This window comes from Ursus arctos, unplaced genomic scaffold (genome assembly GCF_023065955.2).
Source record: "Ursus arctos isolate Adak ecotype North America unplaced genomic scaffold, UrsArc2.0 scaffold_14, whole genome shotgun sequence".
Classification (NCBI taxonomy): Eukaryota; Metazoa; Chordata; class Mammalia; order Carnivora; family Ursidae; genus Ursus; species Ursus arctos.
This window is the reverse complement of record NW_026622808.1, coordinates 7,272,262-7,297,509: the sequence shown is the minus strand read 5'-3', so window position 1 is coordinate 7,297,509 and position 25,248 is coordinate 7,272,262.

The following is a 25,248-nucleotide window of genomic DNA, read 5'->3' as shown; positions in this document are numbered from 1 at the left end:
CCTGTGCTTACATCTCTTCACCCAGTTGTAACCAGTCTTTGGGCTTAACGTTACAATGTAAGAATTTTGCTAAGTGTCATCTTGGTCTTATCACTTAATTATTTTAAAAAATTTTTTGAAGATTTTATTTATTTATTTGAGAGAGAGAAAGAGAACGAGTGGGGAAGGGAGGGGCAGAAGCAGACTCTCTGCTGAGTGGGGAGCCCGATGCGGGGCTTGATCCCAGGACCCTGGGATCATGACCTGAGCCGAAGGCAGACGCTTCACTGACTGAGCCACCCAAGCACCCCTCACTTAATTTTTTTTCTTTTTTAAAGCTGCCCAATGCTGTCTTATATGCACTCACTGTACTTTAAATAGCTAATTACAGACTTCTGGACCTCAATTAAGCTGCTATCAGTTTTATACTGTAGTAATATTGATAGTTTTAGCTTCTTCTTCTTTTTTATTGACTCCCATTAAGCAGGATTCCTGGCTGGAAGAGGATGGATACATTGATTACTCTTCCCTTGTTTTTGTTTTTGTTTTTGTTTTTTACTTTAATAAGAAGCAACGCTCTTTCGAGTAAACATTGCAGAGGGGCTATATGTGTTTGCGTCTTTGTTCTCCTGAGATCCCGTTAAACAGGCAGAGGGAAAAGAGCACCACATGGATTTGGAGGGCCTGAGGTAGGGACTGAGCAGAGGGGTAAGATGCAGCCCAGTGGAGAGACTGTGGGTGAGGTCCTGGGGTTGCAAGCAGAGAGGAGGGGCCCGCTGAGCTAGAAAAACCAGAAGAGTGAAAAGAAAAAGAAAGAGATAATCCTAGAACACAGCTCAGCCTCTTGTGAATGTACGAGAGTCTGCTTTACCTTTCCCCAACGCTGAATGTGGTGATGGTTAATTTTCGGTGTCAGCTTGACTGAGTCATGGGGTACCCAGGTATTTGTCGAAACATTACTTCTGGGTGTGTCCATGAGGGTTTTTCCGGAGGTGATTACATTCGAATCAGTAGACTGGCCGTAAGATAGCAGAAAATAATAGAACATATATAAATCGGCCTCTGCCCCTGACCCCCGGCACAGAGCTCCTAGGGCCTTGATGATTTCCTAAGTGATAAGAGCCCTAGGAACATCTGGTTCCAATGAGGTGACTCTGGAGGGCTCTTAGATGGCCCCTGGGTTGGGGCTGGTCACCAGAGAGACCAAACCATGGTTAGAAGCTTGGCCTTTCCAGGCCCACCCACTATCCTCCAGGAAGGGGAGAGGGGCTGGAAATTGACTTAATAATTGATCATGCCTCTGTAAGGAAGCCTCTGTAAAATCCCAACAGTCGGGCATTCGTGAAGCTTCCAGCCTGGTGACCACATCCACTTGGGATGGTGGACCCCTCCAGCTCCACGGGGTAGGGGACAGAAGCTCCTATGCTCGGGGCCCTCCCAGACCTCTCCCGATGTATCTCTTCATCTAGCTGTTCATCTGTGTCTTTTTAACAAACTGGTGAACCTAAGTGTTTCCCTGAGTGCTGTGAGGGTCACTAACATGTTAGTCCAACCCCAGGGGAGGGTGTGGGAAGCTCTGATTTGTAGCTGATCGGTCAGAGGCACAGGTAACAGCTTGGACTTGCGATTGGCATCAGTCTTGTAGGACTGAGACCCTCACCTGTGGGATCTGAGGTCATCTCTACGTAGACAGTGTCAGAACGGAGCTAAGTTGTAGGGCACCCAGCTGGCGTTGCAGAGAATTGCTTGGTGTGGGGGAAAAACCCACACCTATTTGGTGATCCTGAGGGTTGTGAGTTTCCTGGATGAGCAGAGGAGCCAAACGGGAGGAAGAAGATTTTGTCTAACTCAGGAGGAGGACTATGTAGCTTTTCTGACTCACTGAGTAAAGCAGACTGCCCTCCCCAAAGTGGGTAGGCATCATGCGATCTGTTGAGGGCCTGAATAGAACAAAAAAGGAGAGGAAAGAAAAATCTATTGTCTTTTCCTGACAGATTGAGCTGGCCTCTGTCTTTTGCCGTAGGAATGGGACTTAGACTGTCAGCCCTCTGCTTCTTGGAACGATACTGCTGACTTCCCTGGGTCCCTAAGCTTGCAGGTGGCAGATGTGGGACTTCGCCGCCCTAACTGTGTGAGCCAATTCCTTGTCATAAATCCCTTTATATAGTAAAAGAATATATCATCTATAAAAAGAATATATACAATATACAAAGAGATTTTATATATAATAAAGAAAAATACCAATGATCTCTCTAGTATCTATTCAGCTACCGATCTATCCTATTGATTCTGTCTCTCTTTTTGTCCTATAAACCACGTTCAGTGACTGCCCACACGCATGCCGGCTCCCTAGGACGGCAGCCTCCCGGGAGTGACCTTGCCGGGTCACGTTGTTTGAGGGTTTTCTCAATGTTCTTGATACACGCTGTCAGGTTGCCTTCAGAAGGGCCACCCAGCTCACACTCCTGCATGCTGAGGGCCTGCTGTCAGTCTCTGTGCATGCACAGGATCACATGAGTGCACTGGCACCCTCAAAACCTCGACATTCCCCCGTCCTCTGTACTTTGGAGTTCTCCACGCTGCCCGCCCCTGCTGTCCTCCCAGTGCCTCTCCTGTTCACCGACTCTCAGATAACCCACCTCTCTTCCTCCTTCCCCCCAAAATGTGTTTCAATAGAAGTCCAAGGCTGGTTCTTATAGGACTTGGGAAAAATCACTTAAATCCACTGGAAACCAATTCCTCCAATGTCAAAGTGAGAGGATCTTACTACATCATCTGTAAGATCCCCTCAGTTCAGGTTTTATTTATAATAGTGAATAATTAAAAATAACCAAAATGTTCATCAACAGGGTTTGGGGGGCACCTGTGTGGCTCAGTCGTTTAAGCGTCTGTTTTTGGCTCAGGTCATGATCCCAGGGTCGTGAGATCGAGCCCTGCGTCAGGCTCTGGGCTCAGCACAAAGTCTACTTGAGATTCTGTCTGTCCTTCTCCCTCTGCTTCTCCCCTACGCTCTCTCCCTCTCTCTCAAAAATAAATAAATCTTAAAAAAAAAAAATGTACCCAACATCTCGTTATCATGCTAAATAGAAACAGTGTGACACTGTAGGATTCCAAATTTATTCATACAAATCTTAATGCATCCACGCAAAAAGAAACACACCACAAGGCTAACAGCAGTTTTCTATATAATTGTATTATTGGTAATATATAGTCATAAAAATGGCATTTTCTTTCACTGTGCAAATCAGATATCGAAGTAAGATTAGCTGAAGCTTGTTGGCCTCTGTGTGGCCCCTCTGGACCCCTGAGCAGGATTAGGGCACTCACCCAGCTCCCACCATATCTAGAACAAGCTTCCATGACAGCCGACATCACCCTGCATTGTCATCATGGGCCAACATGTCTACTTCCTACGGAATCCCAAGTCTCCCAACAGCAGAGTCCTTGTCTTGTTTATCAGTGTGGCACACGATGCCCGGCACTTGGAACATGCCAGACGCATGTTGACTTAAGTGGTTTCACAGTCTCTGTTGGAACTACAGACCAATGTAATCGAATTTCGTTCTGAGGCTTGATAGACCCCACTACTGTTCGGTTCTACAGTAAATACTGTGAGCATCTCAGAAAATAGTTGCTCCTGAACACTCTGTCTACAACTGGGATGGCCTGCAACCAGGAGACCAGGGCCGCCCAGGGAATATGGGCATCAGACCCCCACACCTGTGGCATCAATTATATACACGTACCGTTACCTCCCATTGCTGGGATCCCTGCTCAGCGGGCAGCTATCAAGCTGTAATTGAGCTTCTGGTTGGAACGTCAAAATGTCCATGTGCCAGCTGGGTGAGAAGACATGAGTAACTGCCCCCCTACCCCCACCCCAGCAGTCACGTTTCTCGGGGTCAGTTAAAGAACGGGCAAACTTTTGTTAGCTCAGCCTTTCTGAACTCAATTCACTTTGGAACACTGAGGAAACTGGGTTTGGGGATCTACGAAACTGGGGATGAGAGTTTGGACTCTGGTGATCCAAATGGGTTATTGGTCCACCCTGTGAAGCCGCCTGACATGCTTCACACTGTGACCCCACCCATCTCACCTCCGCCAATGGTCACGGTCACAGATGCTCGAGAAGGCTGTCCGAGACAGAAGGGATGCTGCTTGGTGCTGCTTGGTAAAATATGGGCACGCCAGGGGAGCCGAGGACAAAACTTCAGGCTTTGGTGCAAGAAAGTTGTTTTTTTTTTTTTAAAGATTTTATTTATTTATTCGACAGAGATAGAGCCAGCCAGTGAGAAAGGGAACACAAGCAGGGGGAGAGGGAGAAGAAGAAGCAGGCTCCCAGCGGAGGAGCCTGATGTGGGGCTCGATCCCATAACGCCGGGATCGCGCCCTGAGCCGAAGGCAGACGCCCAACTGCTGTGCCACCCAGGTGCCCCGGTGCAAGAAAGCTTTGACATGGATTAATTCTACACTTGCCTAGGAGAAGGCCAGGTTAAATACGCAATGATCCAGTGTAGTTACACACTGACGGAGAAGGCGCCAAGTGGCCCTTAGCCATTTGCCCTCCGAATTGTTTTCTGCTTGTCTCTGTAGCCAATCTAATTAATATTCATGTGTAGCTATTTAAGATATCTATTTTTTGGTTTGTTTTCATAGGAAAGAGCTTCTTAAAACTCAGTGAAAGCATCCCAGCTTCTCTTCTTCCATCCATTTGATCCTCAAAGCCCTCCTGGCCTCAACGTGGCCCCTCTTGGCACCCCACGCAGCCACAGACCAAAGGCTATCTTCTAGAAAGGCAAATAGGATCATGATACCCCACCTGTTAAAAATCTCCTTGGAGGGGCGCCTGGGTGGCTCAGCCAGCTGGGCATCTGCCTTTGGCTCAGTTCATGATCTCAGGCTCCTGGGATTGAGCCCCCCAGCCAGGGCTCGCTGCTCGGCGAGGAGCCTGCTTCTCCCTCTCCCTCTGTCCCTCCCCTTGCTCATGTTCTCTCTCAAATAAATAAATAAAACTTTAAAAAGAAAGAACATAAAAACTCCTTTGGCTCTTGTGAATACCGCATCAAGTCCAAATTCCTGAGCTGGTGTAAAAGGGCTCTCACAATCTGACCCCATTCCCCACCATGTAGCCCACGTCCTAGACACACCGAGACGTTCTCATTGCTCTGGTGTGGTTCCCGCCCCATCGTGCTTCTGTGTCTTTGCACCCCTAATACCTCTGCCTGGAATGCTTCCCCTGCCTCTTTGGAAGTTTTGTTTGCATCCTTCAAATCAGCAAGCATGGATTCCTGCTCTCTCCTTTGGGTTTTCACAGTCCTTGAAGCAAACCTATTCTCTAGCAATTACCTAGTATTATAAATATCTGTTTGCGTGTGTTCATCTCTTACTAAACTATAAGATTCTTGAGAGCAGAGACCTGCCATTCATCTCTGTGGAGCCAGGGCTTAGCACAGTGTCTGACTCATCATAGATTCTTAATTCATGTTTATTGAATTTATTAATTAAGCCATAACCAAGGCATCACCATCCATTTAATTGCAAATGAAGTCCCAAAGATGAAATTAACAGCCTAATTTCTATCAGCCTCGCTGATAAAGTGATGACAAACACTGAGAGCTTCTCACAATGCCAGCCAATGTAGAGCAAAGAAAAGCATCCAAGGGCGTTGTCCCTGCCCTTCAGTAGATTATAATAGAGTGGGAAAGATAAGATTTCCATTCACAAAACAAATTGAGGACAACATTAATAATGTTTGTAAGCCATGTGAGTCGTAGGGGGCATCTGAAGTGCCTGGGGCAGATCCCTCTCTCACAGCCCAGCATCCCTCCCTCCCCACAGTATGGTTGGAAGGTACAGTCATTTGGAATCCAGTGTGGGTGGGGAGCAGGGGACCTTGCACTCAGCAGGCTCAGAAAAGACATCTTCTTTTTTCCTTTATTTTAAGTAGGTTCCACACCCAGCGTGGAACCCAGCATGGGGCTTGAACTCACAACCCTGAGATCAAGACCTGAGCTGAGATCCAGTCAGACGCTCAACCGACTGAGCCACCCAGGCACCCCTCAGAAAAGGTTTCTATATGAAGCCAAATCAAGGCTGTGTTGACAGAAGTGTGGTTTGGGGATGGGTAAAGAAGAAGATTGGGAGAAAAGCATTCTAGAAAGCTGAAGCAATGTGGGGAATGTGAATCACAGGCAGCCTGAATCAAATCTTTAGGCACTGTAGCTGTTTGAAGGACTCTTGCACTGCATGACCAGAGACCAATGATAAAGATAATTCTGTTCATCTCTTTTGCTTTACCATTTATATAATGCTGAGGCATCCTTGAAATAGTCCTTGGATCCTTAGGACAATCATATCTGGTGTGCTGAGTGCTTGGAGGCTGAGTCTTCCTTGACCCCATCACACCGTAGGCTAAGGCAGAAATCCTCCTCCATGCTCCAAAGGACCCTAAGCTTAGTAAATGTTTGCTGCATGAGTGATTGAATGCACAGGTAGGATACAACACATGGCGATCCTACTTGCATCACAGTCTCCATCAAGTGCCTCATTGTCCACCTGAGTTCACAGGCTACTCACCACGTCCCCAGCAGTGAACACAAAGACCCCAACCCCATTCAGGATCTCCAGCGCACCAAACACTGAATGCAGAGAGTTGCCCAGCAAAGAGCTGGACCCATCCTTCCTCCAGGCTTGGAGCTACTAAAGGCTGGATGATAAAGATAACAAAGCATGGCAGGCCTGCTAGAGCACAGAAACAGACATGACCCAGCAGCCCCAGGCTCTGCTGATAACAAGGCTTTCTGAGCAATGGCCCTTCAAAGCAACAAATCAAGATAGACAGCCTGCCAAAAACATGCCAGCCCAGCAGACTCAGAATCCCTTACCCGCCGAGAAACAGCCCTTCCAGACCATCCATCACTTAGACAACTGGAATTAGATGGTGAGAACATCAAAAAAGCAGAGTCTGCCTTTGTGGCTATAGGAAAGCTTCCAGGTAACTTTCCCCAGGTTCTCCCCTCCCCACTTTTCAGGGAACCTGAGGAGTAAGCCCCTTATCTGCCTGTCAGATTTCTATTCATCCTTTAAGACTCAGCTCCAACGCCATCTCCTCTGTGATGCCTTCACCCATCTCTGAACTGCACATTGTTAGGTCAAGAGGAGATTTTAATGGTGTTCTGGGCAAGGTCTGTGTCCTTCCCAAATTCTGATCTGATCCATCACCTTTTCCCCGAAAGAGGTACGCATGAAGAGAAGCTATATGAGGAACTAAGAACCCATTTGTACTCAACACCTCAATGCAGAGCTCTCAGAAAGAGCAGAACTAGGTTACGAAACCCAGCCTGAAGTCCAAATTGGGTTTCTATCTCCTCCTAAAGCCAGAATCCAAGTCCTGGGGTCTTAGCCCCTTTCAACACGGCAATGATGAGTGCGTTCATGTGTGTAAGAGGGAGGAGAGACTTTGTCAGTCCTGGGCTGATGAGGCTGGCTCTGAGTTCATGCATCAATCCTATCCCATGGGAGGGGTGGTTGGGAGAGGGGAGAGATTGATTATTATCTATCTTTTTTTTTAAATCAGGCGGCCCCGCTCATGTACGGATATGGCTTGGCCAGTGGCTTGGGCTCTGACCACTTATATTAGCAAAGGGAAGGAGGACCACCTTTCTTTTGAATGTAACTTTAACCCTTTAACTACTGACCACACATCCGTGGAATCAGATTTGGAAAGTGACTACACTATACTCAGTGTCTATGTTCTGATTTGGATCCAAGATCCTGGCAAGTTCTGTTTTCAGGCACTGCTTAACAATGCCTACTGGGTCTTCTCACAGGTGGGCACAATCAGCAAGAAGGGTGTAGGTGCTCCATTGTAAAGAATCAAAAATATTGATGTCCTTCTATGGTGGGCTCATGTGCCATAAGAACAGCCCCTGTCACTTCAGCACTAACTCAGGGAAACGTGTTCAGTATTCAGAAGTCTGTAGAATTTCTCCAGGATGAAGCTGGGACTCTGGTAGGGAAGGAGAGGTAATGTAGCGGATCACTGAGGGAGGAAAGAAAATTATCTGGGGGAGATCAGGGAGGGAAGGGACCCCTGACATCCATCCATGAAGACTCCAGGGACTGAAGGTGAGACTCAATAGACAAGTTTGGTTTGGACCATCTCTACTCTGTGTAGAGTTCATGGTCCTCTGGTGGTGAAATGATCTTCCTCCTGGTAGTAAATACACTGTCCCTTCACAGCTTCCTGAATATGTGGATGTCACTGAGAACTCTGGTCCTCTAGTAATACTCCAGCTCTCCCATCTTCAGTTATGGACCCTGCTTTCAATTCTGGCACTTCAGACCCAAGGTGGCCTCTAGCATGATGCCCGCCCTAAGGTTTGGCCCGGATTGGGAACAGTATCATCAGCCCAAGGGCAGGAGAATTGGTAGGACAAATATGGCACATTTACATGTTGGAACCCTCTGTCTGGCAGTTTGTTCACCAGGATGGGGTCCCCTCCCTTTCCAGGCACAGGGAAGCATAGTATATCCCAGCCCACCTCGACGTTAAATCGGATATATGACTACCTTTGGCCTATGAAATGTGAGCCAATGTGATTTCCATAAAGGTAGGAGCATTTAATCGCCAGTGGCCGACATTGTATTCGTTTCTGCTCTTCTCAGAAAGCCTAAAGCATTAGGTTCAGGTAGAGGCACAATTAAAATAGTGTGGAGTGGTTACGTGGGGCACAGCCACCTCCCAAACCAGTGAGGCTTGCAGCATGGACAATGGAGTCTCATTGGGTTAAGTCACGGAGATTTTGGTGTTTTTTAAAACATGCATTTACATGCAAATTATAAATCTATGTACAATATTTACATATAAATAACATACACGGGTTTTTGGATAGTAAGATTACCTCTTTCATCATTTTACTATTTTTTCCACAATGAATATATGCTATTCTTATAGAGACGGAAGTGCTATTTTTAACAAATAGTTAGCACTTTCTCTTTCTCACCCTCGTGCCTCCCTGAGTGGGCAGTATGATAGGCTGGCAGTCCTTGAGGGCCTGAGTTTTGCTTTCTGCTTCTCTCCTGCAGATTTGTCTCATGCAGATGGTGCTCAAAGAAATATGCCTCAAGTGAATGAATGATTCAGATGGAGTCTCTCTCCTCTTTAGCTGTCAGAGAAGCTCAGAAAAGCATCACCTTAGAGCAGGGGTGGAGATAGCGTGAGGTGTCAAGGAGAAATGAGACACAGGAAGTAGACACAGGAAATAGACACAGGAAGTAGATAGGAAAGTCCAGGATAGAGAACTTTCTGAGGACCCATCTGATACCGGTGCTTCAGAAACCTTCTTGTCCACCACCTCCTATCCATCCTTCAAGGACTAATTCAGATCCTACTTCTTCCATGAAGCCTTCCTTGACTTCTCCAGTTTTCAGGGGTCTTCTTCTTCTTCCAATTCCTATAACCCTTAGATTAGAGACCAGTGTGATTTCAAACGTAGTTCCTTGTGGGGTCCTGGATCCCTCCTGTCCTCCAGAAATACCTTGTGAACTCTCTCAGAGGAAGGAGGATGTGTAATCCCCCCATTCTGTCCTTGACCAGGACAGCTAAGACAACTGTCCTATCTCATGGGCTTCCTTAAACAAAGAACAGGTTCTGCTGCTGTAACAAAAGTTCTTTTAATGGTCTGTGGTATCTCTTCAGCTACTTTGTTTCAGAAGGAGTGGAGACCAAGGTTTTGCATCCATTGGGATGGCTGGGTCTTTGTCATAGGTGAGGGAGAGGTTAACTGTGCCCATCTGTGATCTGGCAGCCAGGGCCTCTCAGCCATGGGTTACCATAGTGACAGTCACAAGATACTCAGTAATACAGGCGACCGCACTCTCACTCAGTTTAAAGCAGGTATGTTGCTGGAGATAGTGTCTTCTTCCCTTTTCTTTTCCCGTTCAGATACCTCGGAAACTGCCGCCCTGAGAATCCATGTAAAAGTACTTCTTGTACATTTTTCACCTCTCTTGCCCTTTTCTGCAAAGCAAAGCAAAGCTAAGCTAAACAAGACTACTGTTTTGGAAGTAAGAGTCAGAGGGGACCTGTAGTTGATAAGCTGCACATGGAATCATTCCTTAGACTTTGGGTCCCAGAATGAGACAAGGCCTTTCTCTGTGCTGAGATCTTCCTTCCTCATCAGATGACTCTTTACCCAGAACCTCCAGTATCAGAGGCTGGCCCCTGACTGGATGGCCTTGCCCACTGTCAGAGCACTCTGTGAAAATGCTCTTTCTGGGGCGCCTGGGTGGCAGTTGGTTGAGTGTCCGACCTTTGGTTTTGGCTCAGGTCGTGATCTCAGGGTCATGATCTCAGGGTTGTGAGATCAAGCCCCAGGTCGGGCTCCATGCTCAGTGCGGAGTCTGCTAAAGCTTCTCTCTCCCTCCCCTTCTGCCCCTCCTTCCCGAATCTCTCTCTCTCTTTCCCTCTCTCTCTCTAAAATAAATAAATCTTTTTTTTTAAGATTTATTTATTTATTAGACAGAGAGAGACAGCCAGCGAGAGAGGGAACACAAGCAGGGGGAGTGGGAGAGGAAGAAGCAGGCTCCTAGCAGAGGAGCCTGATGTGGGGCTCGATCCCATAACGCCGGGATCACGCCCTGAGCCGAAGGCAGATGCTTAACCGCTGTGCCACCCAGGCGCCCCTAAAATAAATAAATCTTTTAAAAAATGTTTTTAAAATGCTCTTTCTAATCCTAATGAAACTGAAGAGAATATGGTCCAGACACAATGCTAAACACTTTAAAGACTTGACTGCCATTTAATATATGAGACAATTGAGGTATGGAAACTCAAATTGCGTGCTGAAGATCATATAGCTGGTTGACTCCAAAGCTCATGCACTCAGCTTCTCTGCTATCCTGTCTCTCATGCTAAGTAGAAACCGATTCTCCCGAGTGACTTCTAGATCCTCATTTCATTCTCTGGAGCAGGGAGAACAAATCCCCTTCCATTTCTCTGCAATGTACCTTGGGGAGAACCTGCATGACATCCTTCAGTGAACTGGAGTCAACCACGGGTGGTTGTAAGGAATGGTTATGCTCAGAAAGCAGCACTGTGCCTCCCTTTGGTCCCTTTCACTCCAGACTAAACATCTTTGTCTTTCCTTAAAATGGATGACAAGAGTTCCTGGTCATTCTTCCTAACAAACAAATACATTTATCTCAGTCATTCCACAAAAGGGCAGACAACTCTCGATTGCCACTGGTCCAACCACCTCTTCCAATAACCCAGCATTAGGCCAGCAGAAATGGAACGCCTGTCCCTGCACACCATCAGCTTATGCACTGCCTGGCACCCACTGAGCGAGAAACAAGTACGAGGCTGAACTTGGTCCCCTGGTCCCGGGAGTCATGTCAGTGACAGCAACAAAAGGTCATCTGTCTTGGCGCAGTCTTTGGGAAGACAATTTGGTGACAGACGATGTGGTGACAGACAGGATACACCTCTGGGTATTGACAAATTGTCAAGCATGGGTTGAAGTCCACAGAAACTCCCCTCTCCTCCTGCACTGTGGCCTCAAAGAACAAACCCCACGATCACAGGATGTGGTATTTAAAGGGACAAAGCTGATTTTTCTAACCCAATATGATCGTAACTGAGACCCAGAAAGATGAGACTTTGTTGTCAGTCAGTAGCAGCACCAGGTCTCTCTGAATCCAAACTCCACCCTTTAACCCCCATTCTGTTAGGCATGCTGCGGTCTAGTATTGACCAACACCCGGCTCTGGGAAGTCTGTAAAATGGACGTGATACAAGTAAAATATAGAGTTGTGAAAACTAAGTGGGATGTAACCTGCTGCCCAGCACAGTTCCAAGCAGGGAGGAGACTCTCCATTAAAGGTACCAGTGTCATCAGTGGGATCAGGACCCACCCCTCTCTCATGTTTCCCAGCTCAGCCCTTTGTACTTCGTGCATCTGCCTCCCTAGTGCACCTTATCACGGGGGGGCAGGGATGGCACGATTTGGGGCACAGAAGGATGCAACAACAAAATCCTGGCCCTCAGAGCTTGCAATTCAATGGGAGATGCAGGAACAACCCCATCTTGTGCATCTTCTCAGCAGAATGTGACACAGCTGTGTGATTCTTCTTAAAACCCTTTCCTCTCCTGGTTTCTGAGTACCATCTATTTACTTCCTACACAACCATGAACTCATTTGCTGATTCCTCATACTCTCCTCGGTCCCTAAATGTTGGTGGCTCTCGGGCATCTTCCCTTCTCGTTTCCAGAGAGACCTTATCCTAGGCGACCTCATCAGGTTCCATGACGTTGAGTACCAACCATACTCAATGACATTGATGATGATATTGATGATAACCCTGACATTTTTCTCTTCGGCTTTAATCCTTTCCTAAGTTCCAAGCTCCAATGTTCAACAGCCTATGTGACATTTTCAATTCAGTGGTTCCTGGGGTTCTTAAACTTAATATTTCCCAAACTGAACCATACTTCACCCATCCAAAACCCAACTCTGTCCCCAACTGCTCTTGGGTTTGCCTTTCAGTCCCACAGTTTATTCATTCAATACATGTTTACTGAGTGTTGTCATTATTGCAAATATAATTCTGGTCAGTGGGAAAAACAATAAATAAGACTAAGTCCCTGCTTTCATGAAGCCTATACTCTAGTAGGAGAGCCAGAAAATAACCAGTAATTAGCTGAGTATATAATATAATTTCAGGCACCCATTCTTGTTCCTCCCTCTACGTCTCAGTAGTTGACATCAATTGCTGAGGCCAAAATGTTTGAAGTCATTCTTGACTCCTGCCTGTCCCTCAACTTCTCTATGTAACCCACCAGCAAATTCTATCAGCTCTACCTCCAAAATATATCTGTTTTTAAGAGTCGTTAGTGGTGGAGGTGTAGAGAATGGATGGGATCGGGGATGACTGAAGTATGTGCCATATGCTGTATGTGAAAAAAAAAAAAAAGGATAAGATGAAAAAATTTCCCTTCATTCTTCAGAGAAATACAGGGAGCCGGGATCCATCACCAAACACACTCACGTTGGTTACCAGGACAATTCATGCTATTACTGCCCCTGAGTTTCGTACTTCCCCAGGACTCATTCTTTGGGGTGGGGGCTCTCTCATTCCTCTTTTCACTGAAGTGGGGTGGTGGGACTTGTCTTGCCATTGTATTCACTCCAAGGAAGATCTCAAACCATTTTACGAAGTCTGGTGGAGGCACAGGTGCAAGGGCATGCCTTTTCATGCCACTGCCCACCTCGTTGGTCTGTCTGTGCCCCATCCTCTGAGTAGGGAGTCTTAGACGTGTCTTGCAATGTTCAAAGAAGGGCTTGCACATGGAGTAAGTTAGATGGCAACCAAAAATAAACATATGTATAGCAGGTGTCACTTCTGCAGGATGGTCATCAAATGATCTTTTAGTCACTGCTGACATCAAGGTGGGGGGAAGCTACAGAGTTTCTCTGGAGTGCTCATGGAAATGAACATACTGAGCAGCCTGCAAGAGCTCACCCAGCTTCCACGCTGTTCCTGAGTCCTGGCAATAGTCAGAGCTTTCTTTCTGACACAGGGTGGAGTCTGGGGGCTCTTCATGTTGATTCCATATCTTTCTGCCTGTTCCCTCTGGGTCTCATCCACACTCTATCTTCTCTCTTTCCGTTCTTTGGTGGTGGGGGCAAGGTAGAGAGAAGTCTTGCTTTGACCCAGCCTGTATGAAATCTATGGCCAGAACCCCACATTGCTCCCCTTCCCCTGGAGACCTCACATTACAAAGCTCAAACGTAAGACTTGACCATGTTGTCAACCTCCTGATACAACTATGTAGAATGTCTTGCTGACTGAATGGTGAAGTGAAGCATGAGAAAAAAAAACATATAGAAAATAACACAGAATCTCTCTACCAAGTTTACTCTGTCATTGAGGAAGACCCACAATTGTGAGGAATGCTACACTTCCAAATATAAGACCATTGGAGTTTATACGGTCTCTATGTACGTAATCTCACTTAATCTTCACATTAGTGCTGTGAATTAGTTACAGTTAAGATGGATGATAGATTAGATAGATAGATAGATAGATAGATAGATAGATAAAAGATGCCCAGATCTAGGGCTTAAAAGCAGGTTTCCTACTCAAGTTTAGTGCATTATGCAATCCTTGGGTGAAAACCCTGGCATTAAAGACTACCAATTCTACTGGTAGACCTCTAGCCCAGACCTCTGATCCAAATACCCAATATTTGTCCTTCAGAGTTTCCCTCAAATAAGCAACTTGAGGCAATTTCCCTCCCCCTCTCAGATCTGGGCAGCTCATCATGGGATCATAGGCTTACCGCCCTTACTGCCCCGAGTGAGTCCTAGCCCATTGCTTTCCCCCATTTCCTAAAGGTAAATTGCGATCTGAAGCCAAGGCAGAAAGATGGGTCTTTAAAAGAGGTGGGCAAGAGGGAGCAGGCTTACGGGTGACTTTGACGGGTGGGAGCGAGCTGCATGCCTGAGCTTTAAAGAGCGCAGAACAAACTTGAGGCCCTCAAAGCATGAGGAGCATGAAGAAGATGGTGCTGATTTTTTTTTCTTTTGATTTGTTTTTAAGTAGACGTTTTCCAAGGGGGCGGAGAGAACCTGCGTTGCTTCTAGGAGAACTTGAATTTCAGCCCATCTTCCCAAAGCCCTTTAAGGGCAGTGTTGGCTTCCATCTTTCTTATCATGGTCGAGAAGCGAAGGTGCCCTGACAAAGCTCCTTCTGGCTTAAACAAGAACGAGGGGAGAGGATCTGGAGTTGACTTTCTCGGCTTTTCGTGGAGAGAGGCCACTTCCCATTATTCGTGATCGCAGCATAGTGAGAGCGCAGGTGCAGGGTGGAAGGCCACTTTAAGGAAAAGAAAAAAAAAAACCTGATAGAACAAATGTTTATTTAGAATGAATTTCTAGAGCCGTGGAAACTCAGTTACTTTTCTTTTGAAATCTCTTCAGACAATTTACAAGACAAATGAACACCCCCCCCCCAAACCCTCAAAAACCAAAACCCAGCAGCTTGAACAGAAACATGTTCTGATGAGAAGCTGGTGTCCCCACTCCTCGTGGAATACTCCGTAACCCTCAGTGGCTCCCAGCATTAGGGGGTCACTGAAGGGGAGGGGTCTGGGATCCTAAGCAGCCATTGGCTTCTCAAGAAATTTACAGGCATTGGTGGCACGGCTGCTATGGGCTGCTGGGATGAGGGCGGGTTGGGGAGTTAATTACCCTTCCTCCCACCTCGGGAACATCTCTGGGCTGTGGGGAGGAAGCTGTGGTGGAGATCTCCCCCGACACGTATTGAATGGGTTGGGCATCTCTGCTTAGGAGTCTGGGGAACCCCCCATTAGCCTGAGCTGGTCGAGGGCCTCTCAAGACCCTGGTACCTCTTCGTTCCAGGCTTCCAGTGGTAGCCACGGTAGGCTCGGGATTAGAGCATCAGAAGCATTTCTCCTACATGGGTCCCTTTGGGAATAGAGACTCGTTGCCCATTTTTACAGTGGGAACTTCCCTCCCAGTGTTTCTTCTTCACCCCACAGGGAATTGGAGAATTCCGTTCCCTCTACCCATGGTGCACACGTGCACACACACACACACACACACACACACACACACACTCCCCCATGCCCCATGCCCCGTCTCTGTGAGATCAAGCATATGTAAGTTCCCACCTGCCTTTCTGGTCAGGCCCTGCAGGCTTATTCCAGCATCTCCAGCTGCACTGGGAGGGGAAAGCAGACTGCCGTCCTTGCTGCTGTGGCGGAGGGGACAAGAGAACTTGGTTTACCCCACAGACCCAGGCATTTCTAGAAGAAAACGAAATCCTGCTGGTCTGTCTGGGCTTGTGCACCAGCCTACACTAGTAGAGAAGTTCTGCTTTGGGATGCCTCAGACGCTGGCTCAGAGGCTCTGGTTTACAGCCCGGTTTTCTGTATTGAGTTCTCTAGTTGGTTATGTTTCCTTCAGTCAAGAACCCAGAACGGCAGAGAAATGCACCGCAGGACACACCTGTGTCCTAAACACGCACCATCGCACCTAGGCAGTTCTGTGTACCATTTCAGGGGTGTCACAAATCTTTCTAAGGAAACCAAGGAGATCCTCTAACATGAATAAGCACGTAAATCATCCAGGGGATCTTGTTCGAGCGCAGACCCTGATTCAGGAGGTCTGGGGTGGGACTTGGGACAGGCATGTTTAACAGGCTCCCAGGTGACAACAGCGTCTGTCATCCAGAGCGTTGAGATCCTCGCCACAAAGGGGTCCTGGGACCCGCTGCATCAGCACCCCTGGGAGCTTGCTAAAGATTAGAACCTCGAGCCCCATCCCAGCCCTCGGAAACAGAACCTTCGGCCACCACAGGCCCTGCCAGCTCACGCAGGGTCGCAGTACATGAACAGCTGTAGATGCTCTGGGTAGGACGTGGTTAACTTTAGAGGCCGGTCAAGTAGGAAAATCGCTGATTTCCCCAAGGAGCCCCAGAGACGCCGCCGGCAGCTGGCCTTCCTCGGTGAGTCGCCGGAGGCCGCCAGCGGGACCTTGCTCAGTGTTTGCGGAAGGTAATGTGGCTGAATTAATGATGATGCAGGAGCCTTCACAGAAGTGATTCTTGGCTCTTTTAATTGCACCATTTCTCAACCTTAATGCCGCCTCGCTGCCATTTCTGAATTATACCGCCACGCGCATCCAGAGACACGCATATCATAGATTAATTCTCCCACTCAAACTGATAAACTACCCCACACATAATTTATACTCATCTGTCTTTCCCCTAATCTAGCCAAACCCTCTGCCTTCGACTCTGTGCTTTGGGAAAATTGGTCTTTGGATGGCATCCCTGTACTCACTCCGCCGTCCATGCAAGTCTGTTTGAAAGCTACATGAGGAAAGCAGGGGTGATGCACTTCTCAGGCTTTCTTCTGACTTCATCCCGATGAAGGGCTTTAGCCATCGGGTGGGTCCGGTACTTTATTACTGAAAGTTGTGTTTTGTTCCATCACAAACAAAACATCCATCCGTGACGCTGTCCTCTTCCACGCCACACCCCCCCACCCCAAGCCTGGACTCGATGTCTGGTCCGCTGAGCCAGAGACGCTGCGATTCTAGTCAGCACCCCTAGCTGGCTTCCTTCCCTGTCTAGTTTCCCTTTCTCAGGCACCTCCCCTGACTCCTGGGTCACAGACACCAAGAGAGCTCACTGTGTGACCTTAGCAGAGACCGCTCTCCCCTCCCCGGCCCTCCTCGAGCTCAGCTTTTGGCTCTGACTCAGTGGTCCCACCCCATTGCTACTCCTGCCACCTCTGATTTCGAGGACTTGGTGTCTTGCTGGCCCAGGCCTATGGTGCCCCGTGGGACATTTGTCCCAGCTAACATTTGCAGTTGCGTCTGCCTTTAATCCTGGGCCTACAGTGCTCCTAGAGTCTCCCGTGCCCCTCAGGTCCTCTGGAAATGCACCTTCTTACAATTAGACTGTTGCATGAATATTCACCAGCATTCTCCTGTCCAGCTAGATGTCCACTCATAATGCTGCCCCTCCCGGCAAGTCCCGTCCTGCTCTGGTTCAGGGCCTGTCAGGACCCAAATTTCTGACTAAATTCAGAATGTGGGCTTCTTTCTCCAGCTAAGACCCCTGCAGGGACTTGGTCCTAAGTCTTATGACTCTCCCCAAATGAAGCCCATTGGAGCCAAAGGCATGGGAAGTGCAGGGAATCCTGTTCATGACAGTCCCATGAGCAGGCCCACAAGACCTATCATGGTGAACCAGCAAACTCTTAGTTCGGAATCAAGGGATGGATGTAGGGAGAGGAGCATGGGATGATCTCTTCCACAGACAGCTCCACTGACGATTTAGGAATCAGCACAATGTTCCACATTAAAACAGCAAAGGAACTGGCCCAAATATAGGACCAAAAGAGACATGATTTTAGATTTTAGTCTTTGTTAGTCTTGGCTCTTTTTTATTGGATACAACCAAACATGGTAACTTCCCAAACTATGACAAACCACAACAGAAAACTCTGCTGTTAGCTTATGGCTGTATCAGGGGAGGTGTTGGGGGTGGGAGGGCAGGAAGGGGGAGTTTCCAGAAGTTGTCAGTTGTGGTCAATTTGTTTCCTCACAGAGAGTGAACTGAAGGTCAGCCTTATTGACACTGATTGCAAAACTCCCATAGAAGGCTCATCTCCTTGACCATTTGCTCTGCTCAGCCCCTGCTCCGAATAAATTGCACTGTCTTGTTTCTCGGCTACTGGGTCTTTCTACAGAGTGTTATCAAATAGTCCTGATAGATCAGCAAGGCTGTCTGTTATCAGATGTTGGTGGGACTTCACTGACACCCAACAAAACTTCCCTTCACCATGTGGCGGGGGTCTCACTCCTCCCGCCCCTTGAGCCCCTGACTTTATTCCCACTTGCACATTCTTGGCTGATGACCTCCCCTCCCTGCTTTACAAAGACGTAGTCGTGCAGAGCAGAGAAGAGGGGAAATGCTGGAGAACACAAACGGGGAAGAATCAAGAAAAACTGTAGTGAAGACATGGGATAAGCTGAGGGGGAGAGGGGTTGGCTGGAGGTAAGTGGCCAAGAATTTCCTTCCCCGTCGCAGGGCTTGGAAGAGGGGAGAACGTGCCAGGTGCTCCTCGCGGCCCAGCAGCTACCCGACCCGGCCCCTCGGAACTTTCACAGCCCCTCACTAGCTCCCTTCTCCCACTGCCTTCCCACCATCCATTGGTTGGAAATGGACAAGACTCCTCCAGCAGAAGCTGGAATTTGCGTCTTGCTGAACACTGTTTCTTCATTAACTTTTCTGTAGAGGAGCAGATGACATCAACCATAACGAGGCTGAGGAAGTCTCTGGGAGTTCCTGGCATCTCACCTGTCAAGCCTTAAAGTTCTGGCTTCAGAGTCCAATAAACTCAAAGCGGCCACTGAGCACCCCCTTCCAGTAGGAAGAACAGATGCGAGAGTTTGAGGTGGCGCCTGAGGAAACTGGCTGGGCTGTGTGGGAGATTATAGGATCATCGAGGAAAGGTGGGAGGGGAAATAGGAAATCCAAACCCTGAGGCATCATTCAGGGAAGGATTGGTTGTCTTGTTTGTGCCAAGCATGCTCTGGGTGTGTCCTTCGATGGAACACAATTGCCTCCTGCGTTCATTCTGCTTTTCAATCAGAACTGACCTTTGCTGCTGGTCACACCACATTTCTTCTTCGCTTCACCTCTCCCTCCTTTTTGCTCTTGCCTGATTTTATGGGACAAAATCCACCCAGGAAAAAACAAAAACAAAAACAGAAACCATGCTAAAGATGTCAAACGTCAGGGAAGCCCTGGGTGGAACATGTTATAAAAGCATTGGACGGGCAGAAAGAGCCACAGAGAGGAGATTAGAAGTGGCAGGAAGCCACTGTTGCCCCTGGGGTTGGAGGAACCAAAGTCAGGAGATCCCAGAGCCCAGGGGCATGGTGGCGGCTGGCACCGAGGGAGGCCACTGCTGCTATTCAGAGAAATCACTGATGTGCTGCTGGAAGCAACAAGAGGGCCACTGGGCCCAACAGCCACCTGCCACTGCTGGCACTAGGACCACCCTGGACACCTGCAGGTGCTGGCCGCCCAGGCATCCACCCAGGGCTACACCACCCACCCCTAGAGCTGCGCGGACAGAGTGCAGCAGGAGAGGGTCGAAAGGGTGCTTAAACCAAACATGCAATGACCAGTACCCCCCCCCTTCCACCTCTCAGCCTGCCTTCTTGAAATCCTTCTTTTACATTTGCCTTTTTCTTCTCCCACTGCATTCATTTGACCAGCATTCATGAGCATCTACTGTGTGCTAGGAATTATTCTAGAACAGGGTGGGGGGTGAGGGAAGTGGATTCAGAAATACAAAGGTATCCACCTGTCCCCAAGGTGCTTAAAGATCAGAATTCCACCCCCCCCCAACACACACGCACACACCCATTTGTTTGTTTGTTTTTTAGAAGATCAAGAATTGCTTCTGGAGATGGATCCTTCCAAGTTCCTCCACTTTTCCTTGGTTGGGTACTATTTGTTTTAAAATCATAGGGTGATCTCTGCAGGAATGCAGACAGAGCTCTACTTCCTTCCTCTTCCCCACGATCTTGGCCCACTGACCTTGGCTGAGTCATTTGACCATCTGGGGACTCGGTGATCTCACCTGTGACAAGGGGATACTGATGTGATTCCTGGCTTAGGGATCTGAGACACATCAAATCTTGTGACTCCATCCTGCTGTCAGACCCAGGACCCAACAACCCACCTGGGATGGGATGGGTGGGGGCTGATTTACCTGGAGGGAAGTGGAGTTCTGTTTAGGGCCAGGAGAAAAGCTTGGTCCTTCCTCCCCAGTCTACGTTTTCCTTTTATTTTTTCTTCTCTCCAACAGCCCCTGTCCTGGGGCTGCAGGGGCTGAGAGACCCCCCGATTCATTCTTCTGGTTGACCAGTGTGCCGGACCCTGCTGTGACAACCAGCTGTGTGCACGAAGCAAGCTCTCTATTGAGTAGTGTTTTCTTGTAGTCTGAGTGAGGAAGAGCTGCCCGGTGGGCATGAAGGACAGAAGCTGACCCAGGAGTGGGCTCTTTTTGTCTCCCGCCCCCCCTTCCTCAGGTCCTCTGCCCCTAGCATAGCCCCCCTCTCATGCTACCCCCACAGGCTGGTCTGTGCCCATGGACACCTCTGGGCCCATCAGCTGTCCCCATAATGAACAATGACAGCTCATCACATTACCGGCCTGCTTCTTTGGCAGGAAGGTTAAGGGCTGGTGAGGCTCATTAGCATCTGCCTGGAAGGGGACCAGGCAGTGTGGCTCTTCCTCCTCTCCCTAGCTGCCCCCTCCTTCCCAGGCCCCGTTTCTAGCAGGCTCTCAGCTGTGTGTCATGAGCCTTTGTGAAGAAGGTCAGAGTAATTTGTTGTTTCATAGTAGTAACGGGAGGGAGGCACGTGCGTGATTTGCTTTTGAAAATTTACAACAAATTGAAGCAGTCATTTCCACTCCCTAGAATTCCAAGATGCCTTCTTGAGCGGGAGAGGAAAAGGTGGCACCACCAAGAGCGGGGCTAACTCGCTTGTCCCTGGGGGTGTGAGGTGAATGTCACCTGTAACGTTGCCGATGAAGGAAGATTGAGACCAGGACTGCTGACTGTCCTGCCTCCTGACTGCTGGCTGGGACAGACAGGCAGAGATGAAGGTGGAATGCCGTGCATCTTCTTAAGGGGGCCAGGATTAGAACACCCAACCAAGGAGATCCTCTGAAACAGCATGTCGGGAACGCGAATGCCATATAAATCACCAAAGGATCTTGTTAAAATGCAGACTTTGATTCAGTGGGTCTGGAGAGGGGGTAGCTGGGGATTTCCAGACACTGGTGTGAAAAAATGGGAAAACGTGCTGAAGCTTGTAGGCTAAAACCATCCGATGCCTTCTGTAAGTAGGGTCTGGAGGTGGGGTGTTTTCTCATGTGCCCTCTCTTCCTGGTGCTACTCAGTCCCCTGAACCCAAGTCCTCAAGGAGAGAGGCCATGCTGGACCCCAGCGACCGTGACAGGGGCTTGTTATGCGCGTGTGGTTGATGCACGCTAGCTTGGAATGACCGGCCCTATTCACGAAACATAATTACATCCCACTTCTCCGGATTTAATTGAAATCACAGATGGATCCAAATTTAAAGCTGGAGGGGACTGCAGAAAATCTGTCTTCCAGTTCCCTTATTTTAAAGATGATGAAACTCAGGCCCGAGTGCTTACATTACTGGGTTGGCCCCTAACACAGGGCCGGGGCCATCAATAGTGGTTGACCCAATTGACGAAATGCCCAGTATCCTACCTCGTAAAGTCCATCAGCACAAGGAGCCTTGGTTGTTGCTTTTCAGCTTTCTACATTAGGAGTTGCAACCCCACGTCTCCGGGGGCCAAGGACCTAAGGTGGCCAAGAGGTGTGAGCTGGCATGGGCCTCAGGAAGATGGATGTCACTTGATTTTTCCCAAGAAGCCAGAAACTTAGAGTTTGGGGCAAAAATCTGATTTTTAAATATTGGCAGCTAATTTGAATTTAAAATAGAATACTGTGCAGCCAGGACACGGGGTAGCAAAGTCGGTTAAACATCCGACACTTGGTTTCGGCTCAGGTCGTGATCTCAGGGTGGTGAGATCGAGCCCTGTGTTGGGCTTGGTGCTAAGCATGGAGTCTGCTTGAGATTCTCTCTCTCCTGCTCTCTCTGCCCCCACCCTGCCCTGCACTTGCTCTCTCTCTGTGTCAAATAAATAAATAAAATCTTAAAAAAAAATACTACGTAGACCAAATGAGACAAGTTGCTAAAGCATATATACCTGCTTGCTCTCAGCCTCTGATCTCCGTGGATGTCAGGGATTGAAAAGTGATTTTCGTTCACATGTCTGTTTGGATGTCACCACACAGAGCCGGGGCTCAGCAAGTACTTTCCCTGCCAGCTTAGTCAGAAAGAGAGTGTCTTTCCTAAATACAGAAGGGAAGTTTGCCTACAGTCAGGATGTAGGCGATGGATCAGACCGTAGAAGTCTGTCTCCATGTAACCAGAATAAGGTGTTTGAGAAATTTAGCTCAGCTTGGAACATGCTTGGAGATCGTCTTCGGGATGGGTGTCTGGTGCTCTAAGGCGGATGACTGGGGATTTTTCTGAGCTTAAGTGCTCGCTTAATGAGCAGTGCATAAATGGGTTCCCACATCTACCTACACACGGAGCATATTGTGTCTGTGGGAATGTTGGGCGAGGTGCAAACTGTAGTGTGCCTGTCTGTCCAATAGAAACATTTTGTAAATGTTTAAGCAACATACATACAGGAAGCGTGCACAAGATCTAAGTACAGGAAAGGGCACAGAAGAATACCATACACCGTGGCAGCTACACTTGTGGCGAGCATTGTATAGACTTGTTAGACCACTTGTTAGACCACTATACCGTCCCTGAAACTAATGTAACACTGTGTGTCAACTATTCTCCCATCCAAAAAAAAAATCATACAATGAATTTTCACAAACTGAACATACTTGGATGACCAGTACCCGAATCCAGAAAGACTATGACCAGCCCCCCAGAAACCCCATAAGCCCCGTTTTCCAGTTACTCACCTCCGCCCCCAATCCCACCAGGGTGACCACTCTCCTGTCTTCTCACACAGAGATCATCTTTCTTTGTAGACATATTGCATCTGACTTCTTTTGCTCTACGTTGTTTGTGAGATTAATTCATCGTCGTGTGTAGCTGTGTTGCCGTGGCATATCATTGCTGTAGAGCATTCCATTGTGTGTCTGTAACACTATTTATCCATTCCACTATCGATGTGCATTTGAGTGGTTTCCATTTTGGGGTTTATTACAAATGGCAGTGCTGTGAGATTTCCGGTACATTTCTTTGGCTAAGCACATGTGTGTATTTCTTCGGGATATGTACCTGGGACTGGAATTGCTGGACCATAGGTCACATATATCCCAGGCTCTAGCACATGCTGCCAGAGCTTATCCAAAATGATTGTAGCAGTGTACATTCCTGCCAACAGTGCATGAGTGTTCTGATTGTTCTATATCCCTGCCGACACTTCGGTTGTTGAAAGAGAAAAGCTTGGTTTTGTTTTTCATTTGATGGAGGTGTAGTCTGTCACACCACTATATTTTAATTTGTGTATTCCTGATAACTAAGAAAGCTGAGCACTTTTTTTTTTTTTTGATATGTTGAATGGCCATTTGGATATCCTTTTCTATGAAAAGTCTGTTTAAATCTTTTGCCCGTTCAAAAAGAAAGGTTATCTTTTCACTCTCTTAATGGGATCTTTTGATAAATAGAAGTTCTTAACTTTAAAACGTTAGCCCATTTATCTTTTTTTTTTTTTTGTCTTTATGGTTGGCTCTTTTGTGTGCTGTTTAAGAAATCTTTGTCTACTCAAGGTCACGAAGATATTTCCTTGAAAAGCTTTATTAAGTTTTACCTTCCACATTTCAAATGGAGATTGGAGGAAGCTTCTTTCTGTCTCCTCAATTTCTCCCAGGCCCAGTGGGCCCCGGGGCATGGCTGAGCAGCTCTGCCACATGCCGGCAGGAGCAGGGATCTGAACCCCAACCGCCAGGCTTTCCAATTACCAGCTGCTTGCTCTTAGGCAGCTGCTGGACCTGTCTGTGCCTCGGTTCTTCAGGGGTAATAATCCTGCCTTTCTCATGGTTTTCTAGTGAGGACTAGTTATCTTGATTACCGAGAACAGTCTCTGACACAAACGTTCACAAAGGGTTGGTGATCATTATTGGTCTTGATTGAACGAGCTAAGGAGGAAAGGGTAAGAAGGAGGGGCAGGAGTGGACCATCAGTGTGTCCCAAATCCTGGATGGGGTGGAGGGGAAGAGATTGAGAACCATTCGTCTCTACCCATCGATGAAGTAGGCTCATGGGTCACAGACTGTCAGAGCCTAAAAGCCAGAAGGTTCCAAGAAGTCCACTCTGGGAATTCGGGGCAACAAAGCCCAGACGGCCAGGAAGCCCCTTGGTCAGATTTATCCCCTCCCCTGGAGCTGGGAATCAGGCCACATCCCCACTATTTATTTTTAGCAGGAAATTATTATTTTTTTTAAAGATACTATTTATTTAAGAGAGAGAGCAGGGGGAGGAGCAGATGGAGAGGGACAAGCAGACTCTGTGCTGAGCACACAGCCTGATGCAGGGCTTGATTTCACAACCCTGAGATCTCGCTCTGAGCTGAAATCAGGAGTCGGACACTTAACACAGCCACCCAGGCGCCCCAAGCAGGAAATTATTAAACAGTGACTATGAAAAGCAGGTGTCATTTGGGAAGGAATGAGCTCTGCTGACAATCCCAGCCTCCGACAGGTAAGATCCTCATCAGAGGGCTGAGACGGGTTTTCCAGAGTGGGTCCTGTGGGAGAGTGGGCACTGGACTCTGGGCCCACGAAGCCGAGACCCGAGGACCAGCTCACTTCGTGGGTCAAAGAACCCCTTACGAGAATTTCTAGAATTATGCAGATTTCTTCTCTTCAGATAAATCTCCAGAACTACATAACACCATACCCCTCAGCTCGGAACAGGAGGCAGCCAACTTCATCTGTAAAAATCTGGACAGCAAACACGTTATGCGCGCCTCTGGTCTCTGTTGCAGCTTCTCAGCCCTGCCATTGTATCGTGACATCTGCCATGAACGACACATCAACAAGTGAGCATGGCTGTGTCCTGTGTTTATTTATGGACACAAAAATGTGAA